Below are 9548 nucleotides of genomic sequence, written 5' to 3'. Positions count from 1 at the left end.
AATCATCGTCGGAACGGGCTGTTGAAGGCCTCTTTTTTAAAATATAATTACCGATGGAAGGAGAAAGACTTTTTGTGTAACCTGCCTTTGTGTTAAATTTTGTATTATTGATCAAGTCGAAAATGCTATCTAAAACACATACCACTCATGCAAAAAGAGGTGTCAGACAATTTTTGTTATCATACTGCTTTAATTACATTAAAGATGTCTGTTTCCGTTTTTTCCGTTAAATACCAATTCCTCAGAGCAATTGGTACTTTGCGGAACGGAACGGAACGGAAAAATAAATTAAAAAGTTTAAATCAGATTCAACTTGATCACTGTCTCTAATCATCGTCGGAACGGGCTGTTGAAGGCCTCTTATTTAAAATATAATTACCGATGGAAGGAGAAAGACTTTTTGTGTAACCTGCCTTTGTGTTAAATTTTGTATTATTGATCAAGTCGAAAATGCTATCTAAAACACATACCACTCATGCAAAAAGAGGTGTCAGACAATTTTTTTTTATCATACTGCTTTAATTACATTAAAGATGTCTGTTTCCGTTTTTTCCGTTAAATACCAATTCCTCAGAGCAATTGGTACTTTGCGGTACGGAACGGAACGGAAAAATAAATTAAAAAGTTTAAATCAGATTCATTTTGATCACTGTCTCTAATCAAGGACGACGTGAGGTCAGTCTAGATATCATAATGCATGACTTGCAAATGCGTTAATTTCATGATAATTTATCAGGACAATCCGACATATTCATCTACAGAATATTTTCCGATGTTATACATTATTACACATTTCACCTGTGAAGATGAGATTAAGTATACATTTGTGTTATTTGTATATGGAAAACCGTAAAACACAGAAATTTTAACGTTTGTTTTGTTTTAAAGATTTTTCGAAATTTTGATAAATGCCCCCTTTGGATACCTTAAATGAAATTCTTTTCCGTTCCGTTCCGTTCCGTTCCGTTCCGTAAAGTACCAATAGCCGGTTTCAACTTCAATATTCGTTAATTTTCAGACTACCGCTGTTTTTGACACCAACACTATGACGTCCGGCAAAAGCTTTCTATAGTTATTATTTATATATATAATTGTTATCTGCATTGATATATTATACAATTATAGCCTTTGTATTAGGTCGATACAAGGTATACATATTGACCTCAATTCTAATATGACGTGATTCTTTCACTTTGTGAATAAACCCATGCTCTAAATCAAATAAAATGTTTGCACATGCGTATATTGACTACTGCAAAATAATGAATTTTATCAAATTGGCATGCATTTAATATATTTCATTAACTAAACCACTTAAATGATGCACATGTTGTTATTAATTCATTAATTAGGTCTTTCCACTTTTCTGTGGAAAGACCAATTGTATTTCTTCTGATCATTATCTTTTTTTCCGCCATGCACATTCTGAAATTTTGTTTCGCAATATGTCGCTTAGATATTGATAAAATTGTATCGTATGGTTTATACGCTTTTAAATATCACCCTGCTAAGATAAACAATTTTCTTTGTAAGAGTTATCTCCCCAAACACTGTTTTCCTTGTGTCCACTACTCCTTCGCAACCATAAAAGATTACGAAAAATTTATTTTAATAAATTGCTCGTTATATCCTTCGCATGATTTGTCCTATTTTAACTGAAGCGATATAAACACTCCATATGAGAGTTATTTCCCCTTATGCATTTGATATTAGTAATATGCATTTCTAACTGGTAAACCATAAGTGATAGAGACCTAGGGTCTTTTTATTTAAGGTCCTTGGTCCAAAAAATGAAAATAAGGCCAAGGTCAAAGGTCAAGGTCATATTATAAATTTGGATTTTGGCTTATTTTCATTTATTTTCAAAATACATATAAGATATCAACAAATTATTTTGACTAAATTGTTAGTTGCGACATGTCGTTACTTATACATTTTGGCTGAAAGGTTAAGTAAACAATAAATGGAAGTTTTTGCCCATCTTATGTTTAGAGTTATGCTTAAAGTGATTTAAACCATTTACCATCCATATGAAAGACCTCGCGTCTTTTGATTTAAGGTCATTGGTTTGTGTCCTTGAAATTGAGGTCAAGGTCATTGGTGAATAGAACGTCTATATTTTGACCTTTGCTTTAAATTCATATTTATACATCATATATCCATAGGAACTGACATTCTAGACTGATTTTTAATATTTTAATATCAAAATAGATCTTTACTGGTGGAAAGACGAACAATTGGTTTTTAATTATGACTGTCTTATGTAGCGTTTCGAAATTGAAATATTTGACCTAGATACGACAACCGCTCGTGCTTATTACTATCATTACCAGTCACGTCTCAGTCATTACAGCTGAACGGACGTGCTGGGTCAGCTATCCTTTATCCGCTATCTTCAATGAGGGTTTGCCGATGGATGCATCACACACTTACTTCTTTAGATGACAGAAACCAATCCAACGCTGTACAGTCAGAATACATCAGGCATTATCCGCGTATAACCGGCCGCGTCAGCATAAACTCCAAAACCCATTATGGATGGGGGAGTGTTATGCCGGCTGACGTCCGAGGGCTGTATCCGAGGTGTTGAATAATGGACCATCATTTCACTGTCTCACGACTTTGATGATAATTTCCCTCTGCCTGAACTAATCTGCTTAATTTTTTGTTATAAAAAGCTTTAAAAATATCAAATGCATTGACCCTGCCATAACAACGTTGACTCGGACTAACGATGTCAAATGTTTGAACCGACGCTAATAAGATTGACCCGAATTTATCACTTGGAACTATGAAAAGTTTCAATTTGTTAAGTGGAATCAAATTTCGAGGACGCCATCACGAGTTGGATTTAAGAATTAAATTCTTTTTGTAAATTTACTGGGGTGTAAAAAAGTTGACCGATGTACATTTTGTATGAAGCGCGGAAGTTTTTCCCATTTGGCAGTAAACTAAGTTTCAATGCAAAATACCTTTCGTTATCCAACATAACCTAATATTTCAATCATTTAAGAAATAATTCCTTCATGTCATGCTCTATGCTCATTTTAACATGGGTAGGCATTATATTTGTCAATATTTTACACTGAGCGTGAGCATAGAGCATAACATGAAGGAATTATTTCGATTCTAATAGGACAAATACAGTATTTTTTATAGGTCGAAGCGTACGAAAATACCGTAAAAATGTTTAGCTGTTCCCGTTTCCTCCCCGAGGAGTCTGAACATCACATTTCATATTTGATAAGTTTAAAAAATACGAGCAGGGTAAATATATGTTGTTAAATAGAACATATATTATAAAAGTTTTTGTAAGCTACTTGAATGTATATATTTTATAGGATAACGATGAAAATAACTTTATTATAAACAGTAAATTTGTGCTCATGTGTCGAACATATTTTGTGCTCATTACAACACGGCTTTGTTTACAAAGCGTAATAAGGACGTCATATTAGAATCCTTCGTAAATTATACGGACGCTGTCACGAGCTGATTGACCGTTATGTAACATCCGTTTCACAGATTATAGTGGATATGTTCCTCATGTCGTAAATACAATCGCTTTCTTGTCCCTGAATGTGACCTACCGACATGTGGAACTAGACGGGTGTCCAGTTTTTTGTGGGGTTCGTGTTACTTTAATTTTCTATGTTGGGATTTGTTGTCTGTTGTTTGTTTGTCTTTTTCTTTTTTAGTCATGGCGTTGTCATCTTTCGTCTTTCATTTTCACTGACCTTCCCGCCGAACTTACCTGTTGTATTCATTGTAAAGTTGTTCTTGTCTTTATCATGTATACACTATTTGCCACTGGACAAATAACAACAATCAATAAATCAATCGATCATAAACGAAATGAGGAAGTTTTATAAGTAAAATATCCCTGCATAGTTTTGTTCTGAAGTGCAATGAGTTTACGATTGACAACGGACAATGATCGACGAATAATACTTATGTGATAAATAACGTCTGTTCCAGAACTCTAACTCATTTATCATGAGCTGATGATATACTCATGGACTGATATACCACCCGCAGTGATATATATTAACCCACTGCTAGTATCATGCAATAACAGTTTAAACCTTAATTGTGTCTCCAAAGCGCTTAAATCTGGATTTACTTACATTAAGTGCTAAGAGAGACACTCATGATATCTTTGAACAATGCATTTCATAATGATAAATAAATTCATTGGGTTCAAAGTTTAAAAAAAATCACATTCTCTCAAAGTTATTTGTCCCTCAAAAGTTTTTAAAAGTTATAAATGTTTTTAAATTTCCGATTTAAATTACAGTTCTCCCCTTGATGAGTTAGGGTGTATCAATTCTGGATTAGTTAAGATTGACAATGTAATCTTTGTTTATTAGTATATATATGGAACGCGTAAAGCACATTAATAGATAATCACAGTTTATCGGCGACAATGATAGATTATCGGTCGACCATTATAGATGTACGGCGTAAAGTATACTTTACGGTCGACCATCATAGATGGTCTAATTAATGTGACTCGCGCGCAGACAATGATAGTTACTTCTTTGATAATGCATTTACAGTCGACAAGGTGAATTGTTTCGACAATGATAGTTATAACCTCGACCAAGTGAATTAAAACACTAGTCGTAAATTCGATAAGTTTAGATAAAACCGGAAATGCTAGCCAATTGTAAAATCGATTTTGATTGGCGGTCAACTTTTTTCTTTGGAAGTTAATTCCTTGAAGTTAATTCCTTAAAGCAAAAGTTACCCTTTCTAAAACATGTTCAACAGGTGTTTTAAAAAATAAATTTCGGACTTCACATCCTTGTATTAACTATGATGGTAAAGTGCATCGGACTATTCGTGCAACAGAATGGACATAAGAGGAACATAGTTTCCAATTTTCAATACAGAATATTGAAGCTTCTTGTAAAATTTAAAAGTTCCACACATAAATAATTAAAGTTTTGTTTTCTCTATCGTTTACAAAGTAAAATACCTTTTATTATCATATACATGTATATTTGTATTTTTTCTCTAAAAGGTTTGATTTTTACAGGTAAATGCATATTACAGGTAGCTAGATTATCACATGTTTACCTGTAATATTGCTAAGAGGTGTCAGAAGTTAAATTTCTATAACAACTGGCCCCAATAAACGTTGACATAACAGGGAAAAAGAAATAAAAGTTTTTTTTAAGAATGTTATAATCAATAAACTAATTCGTGACTGTTTAACAGTAAGAAACAAATTTTCAACATTCATAAACAAGAAATCTTTAAAGATTTATGCTCTATGGTTCTTTTTTTGTGTGTAATTATTTGGGTTGTTCTTTTGTTCAGAAATCTATATATCATTTCATATAATATTTTATGAAGTTAGTGTGTCTTTACACTGATTAGGACTCCTAAGTGCACTAAGGACTTATAATATGACACTCTTGACAAGAAGGAGTACTATTACATGTTAAAAAAAAATCATGTTATGTTAGAAATTGATATTTAATGCATAAACTCAAAATAATAAAATAAACAGAATAAAAATAAATGAAGTATTTAACAATGTTAATTTTGCCGGTTTTTCTTTGATTTTACCGAAAATCGATGAACCGCAAGACATGGGTCAAATTACATATCTGATTACTCTATTAATTCTTTAAAAAAAAAATGAAAATTTTAAACTTATTTGCATAAGAAAATATCTGAGACATTATATATGTTTAACATAGAAAATACTTTAAGATTCCGTGATTATTATTTTTAATAAGACATCTATAGATAAAAGCTTAAGTGCACCTTGGTGAATTCAATGTTGTGATGTCATAGCAGATCTTAGAATACAGAAAGTTGTTACTTATAACGATATTTTTATGAATTGACAAAAAAAAGTTTGTCCCGGGTAACCGCCCTTCCCCCCTCTATGATTTGGTATTGCCGAAGTGGGAGGCTAAAGTTTAAAATAAAAAACCGCGACCTAACAGACTACAGAACAGCAGACAGTGGATACAACATTTGATATGTTTTAAAGGCACCGTTGGACACAAAATGATTGCACTGAATAATTTCAACTACCACATGATGCCCTATGAATTAATTGACATACTTGAGCTCGTCTTAGGAATATATTCTCAGTGAACAAAAACGAATTCAGTAAATGTTTACTATAAAAACAGACAACAGACTTGCTGTCTTGAATACAATTGTGGCTTGTATTGTTTAATTCATTTTTAAAGCAACATTTGATCGATTGTTGGTATGTGTTTTCTCATATTTACGGCTGCAATTTTTTTTCAGCTTTGCCAAATTAGTGGAGATAACTCAGATAAAGTATTTTTACAATTATAGAAATGACCTATTTTAATATGTTACATTAGTAAAAAAAAGTTCGGTGACCATATTTTCTTTTTCTTATCGGCGAGCATGTTATAAGGCAGCAACCATTTGATTTTCGGGGGGGGGGGGGGGGGGCTATGGATTTTTTTGTTTCCAGGTTTTGGAGAAAAAAAATATCTGTTTTTGACCCTGAGAAAAAAAGTGTTTGTTTCACCCTCAGCTGCCACTATATGTAATTCTAAAATTGAAAGAAAAAATTGTTTTCGTCTTTTCGCCAAAAAAAAGTTTGTCCAGAAAAAAAAATCCTTGCCCCCTCCCCCGAAATTCAAATGGGAGCTATATACCGTAATTTTGATTACTTTTTTCTCAGTAAATTTTTAAATAGATATAGAATTAATGAGTGCAATTTAGAAAAAAGGAAAATTCATTTACATTCTTCACTCAAAACAAACTTGTTGATGGCGAGATGTTTCAACTAGTCTTTGAAATTTTACTAGGGAAGTCAGAGGACTTAAATTCAACATTCTCTGCAATATTGGATACTGCTAACACCCAACGTTAGATTCACCTGAACCCAACAAATTGCTTTATTGATCACGAAGCTGTTGTCTAGATATATGCCAGATCAACCTTTCCAAAAATAAGTATTAAAGGTTGTTTTCCAATATTCCCGTTGTTTGTGCAGTCAACATGACTCTTCGATAACTAAAAAGAAGAACCAGACTTTCATAAAAAAAATTAAGAAGATGTAGTATGATCGCCAATGATTCAACTCCAAAATAGACCAAATGACACAGAAATTAACAACTGTATGTTACCATATGGCCTTCAATAAGGAGCAAAGTCCATACCGCATAGCTATAAAAGGCCCCAAAATGACAAATGTAAAAACAATTTATGCACGGAATCATGACCGGAAAACAAATATGTTTTACAGCAACAAACGACAACCACTGAATGGATCCTGACTTGGGACAGGCACATATAGAATGTGGTGAGTTAAAACTTATTCGAAGACACTAACCCTCCTAATATCCTGTGACAGTGATAAAACAGTACAACATAAGAATAAACTATTAAATTTAGTGGACAAAAGCTTATATCATCAGTTGGGTACAAACAAAAATACATCTAACAAACCAAAAAACACAGAGTGCTATGACTATAGGATATTCATCAAGTGACTGCTATGATTGTAGGTTATTTTTCACGTAACTGCTTTGACCAAAGAATATTCATGATATTCATCAAGTAACTGTTTCTACTATATAATTTAAATCAAAGTAATTGTTATGATTATAGGTTACTTATTAAGTACATGCTATGCCTATAGGTTATTCATCAAGTGTCTGCTATGACTATAGTTTACTATAGAATATTCGTCATTAAACTGCTATGACACTACGATATTCATCAAGTACCTACTTTGACAATAGGATATTCATAAAGTACCTGCTATGACAATATTATATTTCTCGTGAAACTGCTATCACAATAGGATATTCCTTAAGTAACTGCTATGATTGCAGGATATTAATCAAGTAATTGCTATGACGATAGATCATTTAACAAGAACCTGTTATGACTATATGATAATCAACAAGTATAACTGCTTTGCCTATATGATATTCGTCAAGTAACTCCTATGACAATTTGATATTCAACAAGTACCTGCTTTGAGTTAGTATATGATATTTATAAGGTACATGATATAGCAATAGGATATTCATCATGAACTGCTTTGACTATAGGATAGTCATCAAGTACCTGCTGTGACAATAAGATATTCATCAAGGAACTGCTATTACTATCGGATATTCACAAAGTCCCTGCTTTGACTATAGGATATTCATCAATTCCCTTATTTGAATATATGATATTCAACAAGTAACTGCTATGACTGCAGGATATTCATCTAGTAACTGCTATGACAGCAGGATATTCATCAAGTAACTGCTAGTACTATAGAAAAATAAACAAGTACCTGCTATGACAATAGAATATTCCGCAAGTAACTGCTATGACTATAGGATATTCATCAAGTACCTGATATGACGATATGATATTCATCAAGTAACTGCTATGACTGGATATTCATCAAGTACCTGATATGACGATAGGATATCCATCAAGTAACTGATATGACTATAGGATATTCATCAGGTACCTGATATGACAATATGATATTCATCAAGTAACTGCTATGACTATAGGATATTCATCCATTCTCGTATTTGAATGTAGGATATTCAACAAGAAGCTGTTATGACTATAGGATATTCATCATTTAACTGCTATGACTATAGGATATTCATCATTTAACTGCTATGACTATAGGATATTCATCATTTAACTGCTATGACTATAGGATATTCATGAAGTACCTGATATGACAATATGATATCACTCAAGGAACTGCTATGACTATAGGATATTCATCCATTCTCGTATTTGAATGTAGGATATTCAAAAAACACCTGCTTTGACTATAGGATATTTATCAAAATACTGATATGACAATATGATGTTGAACAAGTACCTGCTTTGAGTATATGATATTTATCAAGGACTTGAAATAGCAATAGAATATTTATCAAGTTCCTGCTTTGACTATAGGAAATTCATCAAGTAACTGCTTTGACAATATAATATTCATCAAGTACATGCTTTGGCAATAGGATATTCATCAAGTAGTTGCTATGACTATAGGATAGTCATCAAGTACCTCCTATGACAATAGGATATTCATCAAGTAACAAATATGACTATCGGGTATTCACCAAGTACCTGCTTTGACTATAGGATATAAAAAAGAAGATGTGGTATGATTGCCAATGAGACAACTATCCACAAAAGACCAAAATGACACAGACATTAACAACTATAGGTCACCGTACGGCCTTCAACAATGAGCAAAGCCCGTACCGCATAGTCAGCTATAATAGGCCCCGATAAGGCAATGCAAAACAATTCAGACGAAAAAACTAACGGCCTTATTTATGTAAAAAAATGAACGAAAAACAAATTTTTAACACATAAACAAACAGCAACCACTGAATTACAGGCTCCTGACTTTGGACAGGTACATACATAAATAATGTGGCGGGGTTAAACATGTTAGCGGGATCCCAACCCTCCCCCTAACCTGGGACAGTGAAGTACGTAACTGCTATGACTGCAGGATATTCATCTAGTACCTGCTATGACAAAAGGATATTCGTCATGTATCTGCT

Source organism: Mytilus edulis, chromosome 8 (genome assembly GCF_963676685.1).
Source record: "Mytilus edulis chromosome 8, xbMytEdul2.2, whole genome shotgun sequence".
NCBI classification, from domain to species: Eukaryota; Metazoa; Mollusca; class Bivalvia; order Mytilida; family Mytilidae; genus Mytilus; species Mytilus edulis.
This window is presented reverse-complemented; position numbering follows the sequence as displayed.